This window comes from Agelaius tricolor, unplaced genomic scaffold, assembly GCF_023055355.1.
Source record: "Agelaius tricolor isolate 1412-34295 unplaced genomic scaffold, bAgeTri1.0.p SCAF_25, whole genome shotgun sequence".
NCBI classification, from domain to species: domain Eukaryota; kingdom Metazoa; phylum Chordata; class Aves; order Passeriformes; family Icteridae; genus Agelaius; species Agelaius tricolor.
The window spans coordinates 3,334,195-3,354,623 of record NW_027269285.1 but is presented as its reverse complement, the minus strand read 5'-3'; the positions used below and the strand labels follow the sequence as shown (position 1 = coordinate 3,354,623).

At 42.5% G+C, this 20,429-nt stretch overlaps 1 protein-coding gene across 1 annotated transcript in view; it reads right to left on the bottom strand.

The window, feature by feature from the left end:
* The window catches only part of LHFPL7 (LHFPL tetraspan subfamily member 7), a 59,910-nt gene that overhangs the window by 3,439 nt on the left and 36,042 nt on the right, over nt 1-20,429 (bottom strand). The window lies entirely within an intron of this gene.

Sequence of the window (20,429 nt, the reverse complement as noted above, 5' to 3'; positions counted from 1 at the left end):
GGTTCAGATAGAATGGAATCCAGAGGAGAAGAATTCCTAAGTTGGCAGATTCCAAACCAGCTTCACTTTCTTCTCAGCAGCATTTTTGTGCTTGAGACAAACAATTACTTTGTTCTGCCAAATAGAAACTTTCAATGAAAGAGTTCAAATACAAATTTTTAGATTCTGCTGGTGAGGTTCTGGTAATGTGAGACTCATTAGTACCAACTCAAATTGTTTAAAACATCCTGCATTTGAACAACTGATGAAAACCAACACCATCTATCTTCTTTTTATTTATTTATTTTATGTCTCTTGACATTGGAAAGCCAGGCTTGCCTCCTGCAATAACCCTGCATTATCCATTGGCTTTTAATAGAACTTCACAGATTTTAGTCTTTAAGGAGCCCATGCCATATTCAAATATCAATTTATGCAGGTAATAGAATCAACAGCAGAACCACTTTTCCAACTTTAAAAATAAGACTGCCCAAGGTATAAGTCATGAATAAGATAAAGATACAGGACAATCCCCCAGGAACAACTCTTGGCACCTGACTCTGCCCAGCTTGGAAAGGAGAGGGGCTGAGCCAGGCTGGTGAGAGGGGTTACACCTGCTTTTGTTTGAGACAGCCCTGAGAAACCACATTTTCTTCTCTATCCCTTCTGCTAATCAATAACCACTTTATTGAAAATCTCCATTTTAAAAGGCTTTATTTTATGTACTAAAAAGATACCATGGAGCAGTCCCTTTTCCTCTCTTCCTCTTTTTCCAGGGCAGTGTTCTGTGCAAATTCAGAATTAACAGTTATGTTTGAGCTGATAGATAATTCATAACCAGCAAACATCTAATGAAACATTAGGAGTATAAAACAAACACTGTGTGCTGTTCTCTGTGTTTGTGATTGCCTTTCAGGTAGGGCATGTGCATATTACTCCAATTATAATATTGGAGAAGCTTAATCTTAAAAGTATCCACTAAAAAAGGGCAATCACTCATTAATCTTTTTAAATTAAAAAACACTTTAATTAGCTGGGGGCTAGATGAAGTCCAAAAGTTTAACACACAGCCTGTCGAGTCCCTGAATAGTTTGAATTAAACCTTTCCTTCTGGTCCAAATGGAACTGCTGAGTTAATCCCTTGTAGAAAACAGTAAGGTGAAGAAAAAGGAAATGAAAAGGAGAGAAAGTGGAGCAGCAGCAAAGTCTTGTTTCCCTCTGGGTATCTCACATATGGGGACAAAGAGGAGCTGCCTGCTAAGAGGGGGAACTCTCTGAGCACCAAGTGTTTCACCTGCTCCAGCAGCCACCCTCCTTCCTTTAAACCTCAGGCAGAATTTTGCAGTGGTTGCTGTGGCCTTTTCCTCTTTCCACCTCCCCCCACAAGGTGGGTGCAAGGTGCTGCTGCAAGAGCCAGAAAGGGAAAAGTCCTTCCCAGCACAGGCAGCATCCTGAGCCAGACTGACAATTCCTGATCCTGCAGCAGCTGCCCCAGGGCAGGGGGAGCTGCTGGAGCTGAGATTGCAGCAGCTGTGTCCCTGCTTTTGGGGCCTGCCAGGCACCAGCCATGCTGGACCTGAATACAGAGAACTTGTGTTATGCAGATCTCCCTAACTGCTCATGTGTGACACCCCTAAAAACAACAGAAAATGAAAATACTGTTAAAATGAGGCCAAACCAGACAAGGACAAGGGGTGATAGTTTTAAATTAAAACAGGGTGGACTCAGAGTAGATAGAAGGAAAAAATCTTTCATGATGAGTGTGGTAAAACACCAGCACGGGCTGCCCAGAGAGGTGGTGGATGCCCCATCCCTGGAAGCACCCAAGCTCAGCTTGGACAGGGTTCTAAGCAATCTTATCTTGTTGAAGACATCCCTGTTTGCTCCAGGAGAACATTTACAGGTTGCTTCCAACCCAAACTATTCCATGATTCTGTCATTTTGTTAAGTAAAGGTCACTGAGCTTTCCAAAATGAGCTGAGGGGCCAGCACAGCCCGAGAGCCACATGCCACTCTTGCACACCCAGGAAAATCCCAGAACACCTCCTCTGGGGGCAGAAATATGGGAAATAACTCAAAAAAGGGGGAGATTTTTCCTATTGCTATTTACAAGAGTGTTAAATCATGAACTAAACCCTGTTAAACCTGGACCTGTGCAGTTGTAGCTTCACAGCTGGGATGTGGCACAGGGGCTGCCCAAGAGCCTGTGGTGCACAGGAGGTGCCCAGCACAGCCCCCCTGCAACCCAGGCTGCTCCACTGCACCAGGAATCCTGAAATAGCCCCTTGAAGGGTGCAAAACCTTCTGTGAAATGTTGGGAAAGTGAGCCAGTTTTACAAGAAACAGTCACTGCTCTAAGCAAGAAGCAGGTCTAAAATTAAAATTTCAGTTTGTTCATCTTTTCAAAGCCAAAATAGCATCTCATTCGATGAAAAAAAAAAAAAAGCAGAATTGGAAACAATCCTTTCAGCGATAAAATCCTTTCCTAACTGTTAAATTTCACTGTTTTTCTGACACTGTCTCAACCCCTTGCTCTGTTTCACATATCTGTTCCATATATGTTTTCTTTTTGATTGGGTTACACAGAATTGTTTTGAAGGCTGTGTTTTCCAGTGTTTTGATTACCACTTGCTGCTGATGTTGCGTGGTGTGATTTAATGGAAGCAGCTTTATTTTTTTCCAAGGCTAGAAATAATCTGTCACAGCTGAACGTATATACTCACATATCAAACGGGCTAAAAACTTACCCGTGGTTTCATGTCCTCGGGCATGTCATAGAATGACCTCATTATTCTCATTTAGGTGCCCTCTTTCTCACAAAGGCTCCAAATATTGAATAGCCCCGTTATTACCCGCAGAAGCGGAGCTTTCAGGCGTGGTGCTAATGACGGCCTAATGGTGCTGCCTGTCAGCGGCACAGCGAGCTGGGACAGCGCACAAAGGAACAGTGGGGCTCCATTTAGGCTCCTCGTGTAACACTCACGCCTCTGCACGGCTTCCCAACAACAAACATCACTTTCAAAGGTGTCAGAGCACAGCAGCGAGTGCACCTCACCGTTCTGCGTGCTGTAATGCTGCTGTCACACGAGGTGATGAGGCCACACAGCATATTGGGGTCTGTTCTGCAGCACGGTACCTCTGGGGTGTGAGAGGACTTGCTGGTAAAATGTATAGTTGAATTCTTTTTTAACGTGCTTTGATAATTTGATTAATCTCCCATCAGCTGTCAAGTCTGGTTAGAAAGTGCTCCTTTTTTTGTTTTGTTTTATTATGTGCCACACAGGTGTTTGTTATTGCTGGGTTCTCCCCACCTGAGCCCCCTGCAGTAACTCACAGCCACTGCTGATGGCAGCCCAGAGGCAAGGCCAAGCACATTGGTTCAACAGTAAGTCATATTTTATTTCTACTTTCTAATCCCAAACAGTTACAGTCTCATCCTCTTTGCTTCCCTGGTGTCCTACAGCCAGATGGTAAATGGCATTTTCTCCTCTGAAAGGTTTGCCAGCCAAAGCCTGGTTTTGTTTTTAAAAAGTAGGTTTCTGAATTGGTTGCTTTCTAAATAACTTTAATAGGAATAAGATATTATTTGAAAGGAGGACACTTCTCTTTAGTGAAAACAGGGCTTTTTGTAGGAAAAAACTGTAAATTGTTGGTGAAAATACAGAATCAATGACACTTCTAGTTTGGAAAAATAGCATTTTCTGCTATTTTGAAATTAATAATATATAACTCTTTGTCATTGCAATGGTTTATTCATTTCATTAAGCCCCTGTACAAGTGTTTAATTATTTAAATCTCTCACACCATTTTCAAGTTGATTTTAAACCAAAGCAAAGCAATGCAGTTCTCTGGAGTGAGTGCAGAGGGCACCAATGTACAACACTCTCAGATACCAGGACAAAAAAAGGCTGTTCCCATTCCCCTTCTTTTGGGGACTGATGGAGTTTCCAGCATCTGAAACACAATAATTGAATCGTTTTCTGTATTGTGAAGCAGGAATGTTTAAACTGGACTAAGCTTATGTTTATCTTCCATACTAATGTTGAAATGGATGGAAATCCAAAGGTGGCTCACAAAGATGGAGAACAAAACCACCTGGTTTATTTTGTTGTGTTGTTCATATGTTTATGTGATGTGTAGTAGGGAAATATGCTGTGTGCATGAATTCTCTTCCTGAAATTACCCGCTGTAAGAAGATTAGTGTGTCTTAAAAATTTAATTTGCTTACTTTAGGAGTGTATTATATTCCTGATACTTATGACAATGATGGATTAATTGCAAGCTTGTGGGACATATCAGATAATCATTGGAATTATGGTTGAATCATAGGCAAGCCAGGGTATTATTCCAACCTTATTACAGATTGTCACAGTCTTGTGTCTTCTTGGAAGATTTTTATTGACAGAGCTTAATCTACCAAAGCAATTTTCACTCATCTCATCAAGAAGTTTCCTCTTACATATAATCCATTACCTCCCTTATTAAACCTGGCAGTTCTTCTTATGCACAATCAGGTGACTTGGAATAACACATTTCCTCTCAGGTTCATCCATTTTATTCACCTAATAATTTTATTAGCTGCTTGCCAGCTTTTCATTACTTACATGATCTTAAATGAGAAAGCAGGTGCTGATCCAAAGCCACAGACAGCTTAACACCAAGCAGAGACACAGGTAACAGGGAAAACCTGGCAGCCAAACACAGCCAGACATCTTCAAAACATCACCTCTTGTCCTGCTGCCCTGCCTGAACTGCACTCAATCCTTCCCAGCATCTTCACAATCAAATATTTTGGTAGCATGCCTGAAGGGTTTCTACATTTGGGGTATTTTGGATAAATTCTCTTGTACAAAAAGGAGGTGCCTATATTTCTTTTCCATATCTATCCCTTGAAGACAGTGCTAAGTAAGATCCAAGGTTTTTGTCAGTAATAGCTGCACATCAGTGTACAAATAGAAACAAGATGGAATTCTAGGCTTATCTGAAAATCAGTGATTTCATTTTGACAACTTCAGGGAAGGAGGAATTACCCAGAGTAATTTGGGGAGAGCTGAAATATATCTAAAATCAGCAGGCATCGTTTTAAATGCCTATTACATATAAATAAAACAAACAGGAAAGTGACCTCCCAAGATTAAAGAAAGCAGACTAAAATCCTACTGTTGTAACAGCTGAACTTTGGAGGGTGAGGCAAACAGGGACACTGTTAAATGCCATTCTGCTCTACTGAACTCCTGGCAGGTGCATGTCAGGTACCTGGAGTTCAAACTCTGGGAAGCAGCCCTAGCAATTATTCCCTCCAAGGAAACCAAAAGGAAGAGCAGGAAAAGGGGATAATAATGCCCATATACTTGGTGTAAAGATGTAGCTGCCTTCCTTTGTAACTGAATAAAGAGCTGGAACTCCTAATAATGGCCCAGCCACTTCTAACATATCACACTTTAGCTCTTCTTTGTAAAGAATGATTCCAATGGCATCATTTCAGTCAAACATGTTGTGATTTGAGGAGCTTCTATCAGTGCTGGACTGGTGCCAAAGGAGTAGATTATAGCAGTTCCTTTTCTGGCTTTTCTAAATGGTGCAACTCACAAGTTAGCACTTAGCAGCTGTAATATAAATGCAGTTATAGCAAGAGCTGTGGAGCTTGTCAAAGCCCTTTGTAGCTAACAAAGGGAATGGGCTCGTTTGTACAATGTCTCCAAACTCTGTGTTCAAGGAAATGCTGAGTCTGGGACTCCAGCTCACAAACTAAGGAGCTGCATCAGATATAGTAGCTTGTATTTTTATGTATTTACATTCATGCAAAATTATGGGGAAATATGTGTATATCAAAAGCTGGGCAATGTTTTCCAATTCAGTTTATTTGGATTTAGCTGAGGTAGAGTAGGAACACATTATTTTAAATAAAGCTAGCACTGAAATAAGGGTGTCCATGCACCTTTTTTACACAAATACTTTTGGTGCCACTAAAATACTCCACTCAGGTTCTGTGGGCACAACTCCCTCATTCTACAAACAGCCTTTTCAGACATTTCAGAAATGTCTAACAATTGTAGGAATAGCTGAATCTGTCTTACTTATCAACTGAAGGGAGTGGAATCTGACGATCCAGACTTTGAAAAAGAAATTCTCTGAAGCCATCACAGAGGTGATTTGGCTTGGTAATTACTGCATTAGCTGCAAGTTTATTAAGGGCCACAAAAGGAAATGCCATCCTGGTGACCTTTGAGGCTGCATTTCACAGCATGTTTTCTACATGAGAACAAATGATGAAACTTGACTATTTCTGCCAAGTGAGTGGTAGCTGTGGTGAAGATTTATAGCTGTAATCTGGTAATCTATGGGCCTAATCATACAGTTATAGAGCTGCATGCCATTGACTCGAAAAGCCTGAAATGATCTAGCACTGTGTGGACTGTGGTGAAGGAGTGCATTTTGTCATCTGCAAGGTTAGGAGAAATACAGCCTCTTTAGCAGACTGTAAAAGAGAGACAAGAGCTAATGTTTCTCAAAATAGCAGCCTGTTACACGAAATTTTACAGGAGTCACAGAGCTAAGAAATGGGGACTGTCAGATTGGAAACCATCACGATTTTCCTCTTTTCTACTGCTTCAATAATTACATAGATTTTCTTTTTTTTTTTTTTTTTTTTTTTTGGAAATTATTTAAGTCATGCTCACTTCATCTCTCTCAGAACAGCAAACACAGAAGCAGACTAATAATGTAATATTGACATATTTAAGTGTTGGATTCTTTAGCTGAGAGCAGCATGTTCAGAATGTATCATGCCTGTAATGTGCCTGTGTTCCCTTATCTTTGTGTCACATTTTATTCAACAGTCAAGAAGTGCTAATAAAAAGTGCATATTTCAGTTGTTCTATTTTAGGTAAACATAACATGGTACACATTTTCTAAGCAATGCACATTTCTACAAATAGAAATCAGGGTGGCAAACGCTTTGCTTCTCTTCTTAATTAACCTATCCTTGCCAAAACTGCTATGTTCTTCAGCATGAGCAAGGAATGAAACTGATGACTGAAAATTTAAATTAATGCTTTTTCTTGTGATCTTTTGGCTGAGAACAAGAGCAGCTTCCACCTACCATCTGATGCATTCCCTAGCAAAAGAAGCAATGTCAGCCTGGGTCCAAAATTCTCTTTCATGTGAGAAAAGCATTAGTGGAAAGCCTTCCACGAGCCTTCTGCAGCTGCAGGGAGTGAGGGAACAGCCACATTGATTTGTCTTTGCTTTGGAGCCAGCTCACCTGGGAAGGGGAGATGCTGCCCAGCCTGCAGCAGGTCTTGGCTCCTGCTCTGCCTGTCAAATCCAAGCCCTTAAATAGCTATTTAGAGCAGGGGCTGAGGTCCAAAAGACAGGCAGTGATGTGTAGATCACCTGAAATGTCATGATTCCACATGACACATTTGCTCCCTTCTCCTCCCCACCTGCTCAGCCCACAGGTCTGTTTTAAATCAATCTTTTCACCTCTCCCAAGACTCTCAATTTAAGCAGAGCAGAGGCTGACGAAAACAGATTTATAATGAAGCTGGTGGCCATTAAATACCAGCCTTCCACCAGAGGTGACCTTACTGTAAAATGTTGTACAGTGAATTTATTTTGACTTTGCCCATTCTCTACCTCATCTTGCACACTGGCAGCCAAGGCAGTGGTGGTGGGAGGTCTCAGAATAATGCCCACGTCTCCCTTCATTACAGCTGCACTTCACATCCCAGCAGCCTCCAAGCCTCAGGGATATCACATTCATTACCTCTTTCAGAGACATGTATTTTACATATATGGCTGAAAGGTGATTAGAATCCCTGACACAACAGTGCTTTATCTGGAATGCAACCATGAAAAATACATGCCTAAAACAAAAAAGACATCCTACATCCTTCTCCTAATTGATTTAAGCTACAAAGACCAGCTGCAGTTTTCCCAGGGCACAGGAACTACCAGGAAGACACAAATTGCATGTTTTCAAATCTCCTCATAAAAACTGCTTGACAGGGGGTTGAAAGCAGAGCTTTCTGTTTCTCAGATGTCCTAGTCCTGTGAATGTCATCAGTCAGCAGAAGCTCACGTGCTACCACCTGATCATAAAGAACAGCTCTGTAACAGCCCTCATTTCATGCTGCTGATTCCAGCCCACCATAAATCAGCCACACCAGGAGTAATGTTGGAAATAATTGTCTGCTCCAGAGCTCCTCTCTCCCAGCCCAGGTGCCACACAGCTGTAGCTGCAGGCAGCCCTGTCCTGCTGAAGTGGGTTAGAGCAGCACCTCCAGCAGTGATGCTCCCTGAGTGCTTGGAAGGTCTTTAATGCTGCACACTGGAACAGTGCAGGGGTTTTAAAAACATTATAAATGGAGTCAGCTCTGCCTTGAACCAGATGCTCTCTGCAGATGGAAAATGGGATAGCAACTGCTACTTGACTGAAAGCTGCCTGGAAATGCAGCAGGTGATCCCAGCACTGATCCTCAGATGCTCAATGCACTCTGATCCTTTCTCTCCCACCCTCTTTCTAATATCCAGCTTTAATATCCAGCCCTGAGCAGGGTTTGCTGTCACTGGTGGCTGTTTGTGCAAATGAATCAGCACAGCACAGCTGATGTCTTGACTTCAGCCTTGTTTGACCCCTGTGCTCTTTAGCCAGGTCTTACACAGCAACTTTGAGTAATGTCCTCTTAAAACCTGTGGTCAGAACTGCCCTGGGCTGGTTGTGCTGGTCCAGCCACCCTCAGTTAACAGCAGACATCAGCCTTAGAGAACCCCAGCCACATCTCACACAGGAGCTTCATTCAGTCCAAAGCTGCTAGAAGAAAGTAGTAAAATAAAATTAAAAAATTATAGTTGTGTTCTGATGCAGAGCTACCTAGATTAGAAAAATCATGTTGAAATCCAGAGTAGTGATAGAAATGCCCCAAATTACCAGCTAAATGAAAGTGTTTTGGGATATCTGATCCTTCTTATCAGGTTGCCCCAGCTGCACAATTTCCCATCTCCAATTATACCAAAAGGCCCACACTTCCTCCTTCATTAATGCTTTTGAAGGATTTAATGAGTTACTTCATCAGGTTAATAAATCCCCTCAATAATTTTATTACACTTTGATACAGTTATTCAAGAGGTGCAGCTAACAAATGATCATCATTTATATTTCTTGACAGAATAACTTAGTTAATAAATTTGGCCCATGAAATTCAGAATTCATAAATAAACTATGAGGAAAATTGAATGTCTATGTGGAGGAGGGTTTTTTCCTATTTCTGGTTAAGGTTCTATTGGAAATGCTCTGTCTCTGTGCAGTAACTCCAGGCTAAGGAGAGCTGCAGGAGGTTGGTGCCTTTTGGCAATGTCCTGCTTCCCACTGAGTGCTTGGGGGAGTCCAGCTGCTGCAGCACATGTGCCACTGGACATAACCCTTATTCATTTGCTCCAGCACTCCCTCAGGTTTAAAATCCACCTTCATCAAGGCTGCTCCATTCCTTGAGGAAAAGCTCCTTAGCTGATGTTGACCAGGTGCAGTGACAGTGTCAGAAATAAGCATTCTATTCTGGAAATTATTTTAAAACTGAATTGAATTGGTTGCCATGCCATTTTTTTTCCCTGTGGCATTATAGTAAATGACATCATCAACAAAATAACCTTAGGGGCAAGGGTGTTTTCAGAATCTTAACCTCTGAATGGCCAGCAGTATTACAGCTTCCTATTACCAGATTAATAATATTTATGGTAGGTAGACTGCAAGAATGGGATCATACTATTTATTTACTTACTGTTGAAAGCCACCTCTGGCAAGAACAAATTTCCCATTAATCACCACCTTATCTCTGTAAGAAAGAGTTAGTCTCAAGGACATCTGTATTATTCCCATTGTTTTATTAATACAAGAATAGCTTTGCTGTGGATTTTTTGACATTGAACTTTATTTATTTTCTAGATTTTCTTTTTAAAGGGGAGCTGAAATGCTTAAATAAACATTGAACTTTCTTAATAAATTAACTACTTAAGACTGCAACTATAGTGATAAGATCCCAGTATTTCCCTGAATATATTTTTATGCAAAGAAACTGCAAATCAGTATTTTTTCTTCTTTTTTTTTTTTAATCAACTGAAACTCCAGTTATGAATTTTGAGTTTCTTCTGGGAGTGCAAATGACCTTGTTAAGTTGTGAGAGTGCCAGAAAATGGTGCCCTCCAGTCCAGGGCGTCAGAGAAGTGAAGCCAATTTCTAAGCTCAGGTCTTGTAATTTAAAGAATGCACATTTCTTTCTCCTTTCACATAGGCTTTAGCCAGCATTTGAAACAGTACCTATTGGGCTGCAGGACAATTTGTTTTTCTAATTTTTCAAGAGCACTACATCATATATTTTTAACTTTAAAAAGAAATCAGTGTAGACCCAGCAGAGGACAATATCAGCAAAATTCTCTTTCATGTGAGAAAAGCATTAGTGGGAAACCTTCCACGAGCCTTATGCAGTACCAGAATGAGGTGGTTGTGCCAGTAGAAAGGGTAGCAATTAATGTTAATTTGCTGTTTAATTAGGTGTCCAGTAGAGAACAATGGTGAGACACCTGTGTGGTGGGAGGAGCCCCAGATTGTCAGGTGGACACAGCCACTCCTGCCCCCAAACTCAGGCCCTGCTCCCACAGCAATGACTCTGCAGCCTGTCAGATGTGCTTTGGGCAGTCATTTGTCTGCAGAGTGAAAGGTGTGCTGGCAAACAGAGTGAGGGGCTCTGTCCCCTGTCCTGCTGCTCAGCCCAAACTGTGGGGTGAGGATGCTGTGGGAGGAGTGCCAGCCCTGCAGCTGGCTTTGTGTGGCTCCAGCAGCCAGCCCTGCCCAGCTGTGCCCTGCTGAGAGCTGGGACACCCCAGTGACAGGGGCTTCCTTCAGCACTGCCAAAAAACCCCACAGCATTTCCATCTTCCTGCATTGAAATGTTTGACTTAACATTGATGGGGCAGCATGGGCAGATGAACTCAAATACATCATTTGTCCTCTCAGGATACTGAATTACACCATTACTGAAAGGGATACAGAGAAATGTGTCCAATAAACAGAGCACAGTTTGCACAATTTGTTTTGCATTTCCCACACCCTGCAACAAGAACAGGGTAGTCAGGCTCCTTAATGATCATAATGTATGTACAGAAAGAGCAGCTCCCTGAGGGCTCCTGATTAATCAGGAAAATGCTCATTTGTTCTGGCAGAAGTGATGTGCATCTAGGCAGGGCAAATGATGAACCCTAAGTGCACACATCAGCCATCAAGGCCCAAAAGTTTCCATTCACTGAACTCATTTTCCCTCTAAGAAATAACTCTCACATCCCAGCACTTGTTCTTGTCCCAGTTCCATTAGGGTTTGGTCTGACAAAGGCAGAAAGAGGCCCCACCTCCATTTCAGAGGCTCTGAATGCATTGAGCTCCCAAATGAAGATATTTCTGCTGCTTGCTCAGATACCCCATTCAGGGAGGGACATGAGACCTCAGCTGCTGTATCTGATCACTGTGCAAGAGACTTGGGAACAAGTTGGAAGATTTAAAGGATTTTTCACCAGCTGATCTAAATCCCTGCCTGTTTTGTAGTCCCCAAGAAGCTGCCCACTGATTGCAATCCTTCCTCCACTCCATCACAGCCATATTAATTCTGTGGTTTGGCACAGCTGTTGCCATCTAGAAGTTTGCAGTGTGGCATTTGAAATCTTTATTTCAGATTTTATTTTCTATTCTGAGTTGGAAGTTTGCTGGTTTTGAGGTGAATCCTCTGTGCCTGACACGTATTTCCCTTGGTGTTCATTTTTAAATTAGCCACAGAAAGGACAAACTAAAAGCAGATGTGTCATATTTTTCCTCTGTGTGTTTGGAAGCTCACTCATGGAAATATCTTTGTCAGATAAATGAATTCCAGGTTACTGGGATAAACAGATGCAATAAAATACTCGTGTGTAGGAGAAACCCTTACAAAAATGTGATCCAACAACTTTTCAAGGAAATTGCCATGTTAGAGATCCAGCTTTGAGGCTTACCTCAGGCTTTTGCATAACATGATAGTCTGTACTTTAAACTGGAGAAAATGTGATGGGATCTTTTGGTCTTTTTCCTCTTGCTTTTTCAATTTCATGGGATCAGCAGAAAGGGAAGGGAACCAAAGTTGAACTAATGCTGTGCTTTTGCCTCCACCACTGCCTGAGCACACGGCAGGAAGTGCTTGGTAGAGAAGTGAGTATCTGCCACCCTTCTAATGGGCATCTCACAGTTGCCAGAAAATGTGGATTTTGGACTTAACATGAGAAAGAGGAAAACCAGAAATAAATGAGAAGGCTGAAATATAATCAAAAAACAGTAGTTATTTAGTTTGGCTACTGATTTATTAATGTATTATAGTTAAGCACTGAGGAATAAACCCTCACTTAAAAATGTTCCTCAGCTCTAGGCAGGATTATTTACAGGAAATAAAAACAGTTAAAGAATTAGAATGAAATCCTGCACGTACTGAGTCAACAGAAATGTTGCCATCGACCTCATTAGGCCAAGTTTTAGCCCCAGATATCTACAAAGAACCACAATTCTCTTGCAGTGTGACTGGCAGATTAATATCTGACAACACCAGTTTATCTTTCCCTACAGAATCCTTAATTTGTATGCAGCCAGCCTAAAAACTTTGCTCCACAAGTTTGTGTTTCAGTGCAAACCAGACAATGTTCCCTGCTCCTTTCTGGCTGTTTGCTCACTGTCACCATTCCCATTTGGCTTAAGCACCTCCTGAAATTATTATTTTGCCTCCATGTCCCTTACAAGAATATTTTTCCTCTGAGGTATCTGCTTTCTCAGCAGCAATTTTAAGGCATTTCAGGCTACAGAAAAAATATAAAATGAACCCTGTGCTCATATGGATCATAAAGAACATGATCCTTTAACCCTGTCCTTGGAAAACCCATCAGTATTTGCTGTACTTCAGTGATTCTCCATATGCTTTTGCAAGGAACATTTTGCACCTGCCAGCACAACACAGGACAAGCAGCAGCATTGCAGGAGGAAACATTAACTAATTTACACAAAGCCTTAGGTGGTCCATTAGCCCTTCATAAAAACAGGAATGTGTAATTACTGCATCCACGGACAGAATTAAACGCATGGACTACAAAGAAGCAATGAGTGAAACAATTCATAACAAAGGCCGAGTAAACTGCTCTGATGGGGAGCCATGGCCTGGCTGAATGGGTCTGAGAGCTCAGGTTTCCCTCTGCTGTGCCCAGGGACGTGCCCACCCCAAACCTTTCACTCAGTGCAGACAGGTGAGCTCCTGTCAGAGTCACTGCACCTGCTGATCTCTTGCAGGCCGTGTAAGATACAACCAACAGCCAAATAACCTGCTCAGCACAGGAGTACCCTTCTAGCATCATTAATTCCATCAATCCATTCTTTCTCCTGTGTCTCTGGACAAATGGTTGCTCCTCCAAGCCTGATGCCATTTTTAGGAGGATGCAGCTCAGTGGAGCACCACTGCCAAGGGGGCAATGCAGCAGATGCTGTCCCAAAAGCCTGATGGAATAACTGCTCCACAGGCTTTAGTTCATTAAGGTAATTGCAACTGCTCTGTGGCACAGTGCACAGTTACATTTGGGATGGCAAAATCCATCCAAAAGCAAAGCAAGTCCCCTCTGCTGCTCTCCAGCCAGGCAGGTTAATTGTGAGTACTTTGCAGGGCCTGTGGTGAGGCAGGAGCCTGGGGGGCTCTGTCACAGCTTCCGTCCACAATTTGATTTAATGCTCTCCATGAACAATTGCATCTCAGTGCTTGTAATAAGGAAATGTCATAAAGGTACCTGCTGCCTGCTCCAACATCTTTTGGCTTTGACAGGTCAAATTTACAGCTTTAATTCAGCAGCCTGGAAGCTTGGTATTCTGTACATACACAGGGAAGGGCTGACAGAACAATATTTTATAAAAGTTCACCTGTGTTCAGCAACCCATGGAGGATATAACCCCTTGGACCTTGTGAAATGACTTGCAGACAAATTCCCACTCCAAATTGTCCAGGGGCAAATTACAAAGTTCTAATCAAACCCCAGTGTGCCTGGATGTATTCACTGGAATGTTTTGCTTCTGTAGCATAAAGAGTTGAACTTTCAGCAGCCTGAACAAGTGCTCAGTGGGGTTCTCTCAGCTGTGAGCATCCCCAGCAGGAGGAGGAAAAAACCCTTCAAAGCAAGTCTGATCTCCCTGCTCCTGATACCCAGGTGAGATAAACCCCTCAGAGCAGCACAGCTGAAATAAGAGCTCAGTGTGTCCCTGTGGAAGGTGCTGCCACACCAGCACTGCTGGGAGACTCTGGACAAAGCAGCTGTGGGATTTCCATGCTGTGCCAGTGGCTGCCATGCCCAGGACAATGCAGAGCACAGCAGGTGTGCAGGAGCTGAGCAAGGGAGGAGTTCCCCAGGCCCTGCCCGGGCTGCTCTTTGCACTCTGCTCCTTTTGCAGCCCAGTTTACATCCCCCAGCTCTGGTCCTGCTGAGTTCCCAGGGGTCACTGGGACAATGTCACAAACTGCAGGCACTGCAAATGTCCCCAATCTGGGCAGGAGATGCAGCTGTTTAATGAGCCCTGCTGTCATTACAGCAAAATGACTCAAGGACTTCCTTAAAAAAGCCTCTTATTTATAGTATCATAGATTACCTTAATGTCTTTTAACTGGGAATCTTGCACAAATATTACAAGATAGTCCTGAAATTACACACTTTGAAATACTGCACAAATATTGCAAGATAGTCCTGAAATAATGGGAATTTAAACAGATTCCAACAAGGACAACATAAATATTGAATGGAAAGAGAAGAAGCATTGGTTGAAATCTTTGGCAAAAGGAGTATTATTAGAAAAAGTTTGCACTTCTGAGCTGGACTTTTACAGCACATCTTGCACATGGGAGTCAGTGCAAGTGTGGATTCTGGCACAACTTTTGCATTGTACCAGTTTTTATTTTATGGCATTAGTTTTGGTTTATGCTTTAATCTGTAGTGGAGAGATGAGAAATTTGGTTTGTACCAACCTCTCTGTGTGTCAGTGCAGGCTTTCTTGTGCTAGATAAACACAGTCTAGAAGAACTACAGCTACACATCCCTGTTTGAACAAGAAAAATATTTGAAGTGGTGAATAGAGGAGATATCTGAGGCATGCTGATTTAAACCTGGCCAGGTCCTTGTGTTCCTACAGGGGATAATTATAGGTGAAATCTTCAATGGAACTGGATTAATCAGAGTGGGATCATCTGCCAGTGCCCTTCCCGTCAAAACTCAACCAGCAGCAAGGAAATGAAGCAGTAATGACAGGGCTTCCATTTAGCCACTAAATATCTTTTCTTAGGTATCCATATTTTAATGAGATTTGCGTGCTTTTTAAAGTAGGAGACGTTTTGATGATCTTAGATAGTCTCTAATTAAACATTCTGTAATTAACCTTGGTTTATCTATGTCAAATGCCAAGGAATTTGAGCAAGCCAGGCTAAGCCCTGCTTTAAGACATCCAGGGAAGCCAGTGTCTAACAGCAGGTTTCTAAAGCAGGACAGAAGGATGTCCCTGCAGCAGAGATCCCTGCTCTGTGGAGCACAGCAAGGAAAGCCCAGGCTGGTGCTGCTGTGTCCAGGCTGGAGGGCTGGATGTGCTCCCAGCCCAGCAGCCCACGAGCCTCTTCCCCTGGCTTGGTTGGAAATTCTTGCCTGTCTTGACTCATTCAATTTTCCCCCAACCTTTGATGAGATTCCCATATGGGATGTGGCATCTGTGAGCCACAGATTACTTTAATCTGAAAAGAATGGTTTGGAAAATATACAGACAACATAAATATACTGAGTTTTGAATGTCTTCATTCTCACATGCCAATGTATAATGCTGCATCCCAGAAAAATACATTTAAAATAATAATTGTAATGAATTTGTAGAGGGTCTGGCTCCTGTTTCACAGACATATTATGCCATACTCTCCCTTGCTACCTCTGTGAAACATCCATTATTTTTCCATGGTGTAAATGATCTCATTTCTGTTGCTTTCCCTGCAACACAATGCCACGTTCATTCCTCCTTCGAAAATTTCAGGAAGAGAAGCAATTTGTAAGAATGACAGGAAAACTGCTTCTCATCTGTGTACACCACAGCAATCTGACACACAGAAAGAGGCTCTGGTGACTTACACAAATCCTAATTCCCACTGAGTTTCAAGCAGTCCAGATTTAAAAAGAAAAAAAAATAAAAATCCAAACTGACATCAACCAATTTGATCATAAAGATTCTAATTCAGCACAGGTTAATTGAGAAGTCAGATTTACTGCTATCACTTCTGGAGAGGAGGGAGATAAGGGAACACAATGACTCTTTATCAACAATATGGGACTTCATTTAAAGAGAGAGCATTAGGTTACAGGCTGGAAGATTAGTAGCAATCAGCCTGCTCTCAGAAAAGAAAATGCACTGGGTGATAAAGATAGAAGGCAGGAAGCTGGGTGCATAGAAATGAGGTTTGATGCCAAATATTACTGGTCAGATCTGAGCTATCTGTCAAGCTGGCACTGATCATTGCTGATGCACAATTATTATTACTCACCTGTGATCAGGTCATTTACCACTACCAAGCCAATGGCTCCTCCCACCCATTTCATTTGTTAATGGCATTTTAATGAAAAAAAACTCCATCTAATACCTCTTTGAGATGACTAACCATTGTGTAATAGCACATAATGGTATATGAAATACATTTTCTTTTTCCCAATCACCCATAAAAGATATCAGCTGTTATTCTGTTCCTTAGCCACAACCCCATAAATCTGAGTGCAGTTCTGCCTTTAGAGGTGGCAGGCTTATTTTTCCTTTTTCTTTGTGTGCCATGTGTTTTCCATACCAAAAGTGCCTGTTTTGTTGCAAGTGACAGAAGGAGAATTTAAAGGGATGCTGGAGGATCATAAAGACTTCTCTCTATCCAATCCCAAGCATGCATTCACCTTACTGTTCTGCTGACTAAAGAATTAGAAACTATTAATATTGTCTCTGCTGGCAGGTCAGAAAAATACTTATTCTGTAGTAGAGCAGATTAATCCAAAGGGGAAAATAACCCTGCAAAGCTCTGCAAAAGCTGCTGTCTAACCAATCCACTTTCCAAAGCCAGATGTTTCCAATCTGTTTCAGTGTTAATCTCATGATATGTCTTTTTATGCCCACTGAAATGATTTCAGCATGTATTGAGCTATTAGAGAATTCATATAATTAGGGCAGCTCTTATTTATGGAGGAGCTTTTTGGATGAAGCCCTGTCAGTGTTTGTGAGCCATGTGCTCATGTTCATTATTGAGGCACGTTGGGACCTCTCCCCATGAGGTTTTTTCATGGGCTCTGTCTGGATACTGCCCAGCTTTGGGTACTCTTAGAAAGACACTCCTGGTGAAATCAGAGGCAGGATAACAGTGGGTAGGTGGGCAGAGGTTGAGGTCAGAGGTGCAGTTTTTTAGAGCCTGTGATGGGTATGGAAAGCAGATTTGCAAATGAAGGCACTGCAAGCCAGGCTGAGATCTACTCCAGCAAAACCAGGGTAACCATGAAAGGTGGTTAGAGTTACCCAGTGGTCCTGAAAACTGGAGGAATTTTTTTCCTTCTCACACACACACACACACACACCTCCTTAGATCTTTTCTTGGCCTGACTTTGGTCTCCTCTGATAAAGAGCTGGTTTGAAATACAGCAGCCAGACTGTGAGTTCTTAGCCAAGACCCCTTCCATGACAGGTGCTGATGGGCTCTGCTGTGGAGAATAATGGCTTGTGAGAGGAAGGTCACAGCAAGGGTCAGGAGGCAGCTCAGAAAACCTTGCATTTCATGTCAAGGATCTTAAAGGGTCTGGGAGGGCTGCAAAAACTTTCCTCTGGGGCTGCTCACTGACAGATCAGTGTCTTGGTTATAAACTGATTTTGATAAATCATGTTGATCTACTGTTTGCATGTGGCTTTAAGAGAGCAGGTGGTGAGCCATACATTCCTGTGGCATCCTAGAGCAAATCCATAGGGAAAAAAGTGGATTATGCCTTGCTCTGTGTCCTGCTGGCACACAGGACAAGGGAGCAGGACCATCTGAGAGCAGCACCCCAACACCAGGAGCTGCCCAGCCTTCAAGTGCCACTTTCTCTTCCCATTTTGTGAATCTCCACAGACATCCCAGCTCCCCAAGGGCCATTTAACCCCTGAATCCTTCAGCAAAGCCTCTCTGCCTAACAAGCAGGCAGCAGATTCTGTCTGTGGGAACTGGCTGGCAGAGAATACGTGCAGTATTCTGCATCTGTGCTTCCCCACACAGGGTGAGGAGTTTATCGTGGGGCTTAAGGATGATTCCTTTCTAAGTGTGGTATGAGATGAGGAAGAGGAATCAGTTTGAAATTAAAATGAGGATTTTTCAACTTGTCCTTAATATTTATAAGGCTCCTTTTGCCTTACAGACAAAATCCTCAAGGAGAAGATGGAAAGCTGTTCATCCTTATTTCTTGTGCCTTTAGTTCAGCTTCTCATTGTTTATATTGTTCTAAGCAAAATAACAGTTCTGGAAATGCAGTCATTTACAAAATCCAGTCTACTAAGCCTTAAACAGCAGAGACATGTCCTGCTATGTTTGTTCCTTTGTTGTTGCTATGGCATTACCACACATTTTTCCATGTAAGAAAGGAAATCCCGTGGAGACCAGATAATAAAGGCTTGAATTTCCAGGGCACAGTGTCCCTCTCGCCTCTTGACCTGTTTGACACCCTCTTTCACCAAACCTGCATTCACTGAATCCAAATAAACAGCCAGCCATCAAAGGAAATACTTAAAAAGGATTGTTCATGGTTAGCCTTGATGAAATATACATTGGAAAACCTGCATTTTAATCACGTTTGGAGTTCTGCATTTCAAAAATGGTTTTGTTTAACTACATCAGACTTGTCATTCAGGGAAGTTTCCTTCCGTAGGATGCCTGCATTTAAAATTCAAGTTAACCAAACCCAAACAAATTTCCCAGGAGGCTGCAACAAACCAGACAAGCGTCTCACACACTCAGCTCTGACCTCTGTGCTGTACCAGGTGTATCCCTGCTCTCTGCAAGATTCCAAGATGCTGCATGTTTGTACAACATCCCCACTTCTCAACAGGGTGTCGTGAGGATTCATCAAAATCCCTGCACGTCACTTGTTGGAACAAGCTGTGGCTGGAACTCCCCACTTGGCTCAACAACAGTTTGCAAAGATTAATCCTGTGTCCCAGTCAGCCTGTCCTGCCCTGATCATCCTGGGCTGCACAGAATTGTTGTGCCTTGTTTTATCTTAGACATAACTATTTCATGGTGTTACCCGAAATTATCCTTTGCATGTAAGTTAGAATTGATGGATGAATACAAGTTTGTTAAATGCTCCAGGGCATTTATTCTGGATGAATTCTTCAGTACCATGATCTTCAGCTTACTTTAATGAAGATCTAGCTATAATCTGAGCAAAGTGTCACCTGTTGATGCAGTAATTAGGGAAAAATGTGCACTTCAGAACTGACTAAAGAGCAAATATCCCAGTCAGGATTGTTTGATGCAAAATGATGAGGTTATTTTGGGCCAAACTTCTTGGGCATCATTTGCTGTGTCTCCCACTGCTGTCATTTTTGTGTGACACAGTTCAAAGGCACAGGCAGATTGAAAGGGCCTTGTATCCTCTCATCTCTTGAAGCCACACATTCCTGTTGCTCACAGGATATTGCAGCCAGAGCACACAGCCAGCCAGCACAGGATAACCAGAGGCAACATGCAGCTTGTGGCCTTCCAAATTCTTCAGCCAGCACAGGAAAACAAGCAGCAGCCTTACAGACTTAATGGACTTTAATGCATTTGATGGATTCTGCATCAGCAGTTTCTAATGGAACGTCTAAAGAGGGAAAATTCCCTTTCCATGGAGATTCTGAGGAGAAAACGAACTGACAGTGCAAAGGTTCATCTTTGCAACATTGGATGCTGTGCAGGAGGACTCAGGGGCCAGACCCAGAGTCTTCATCTTTTCTGGAACATCCCTGAGTTCTCCAGGCTCAGAACTGAGCTGTGTCTGAGCCCCAGGCTGCTCATGTACCACAGCAGTTAGCAGAGGCAAAAGGCAGCAGAAAGCTGTGACCTCCTTGGTCAGGACCACTGAACTCAACTCCCCAGAGCTGGTGAAGAGGAGGCACAGGAACTGGGGCTGGAAATCTGCTCCCATGGCCACAGGGAAGCTGTGCCTTTAGACAGAGAGTTGTTCTGCAGTTATCAGGAAGAACACAAAGCCTTAAATTCCTTTGTTGAATCCATATAGGCAGCAGTGTGACACATTCCTCCTAGTCACATATCCTTGACTTTCTTACTTTTGCATAATCTTTGAACTTCAGCTATTGATAAATAAATTGGTTTACAAAGTAAAGAGTA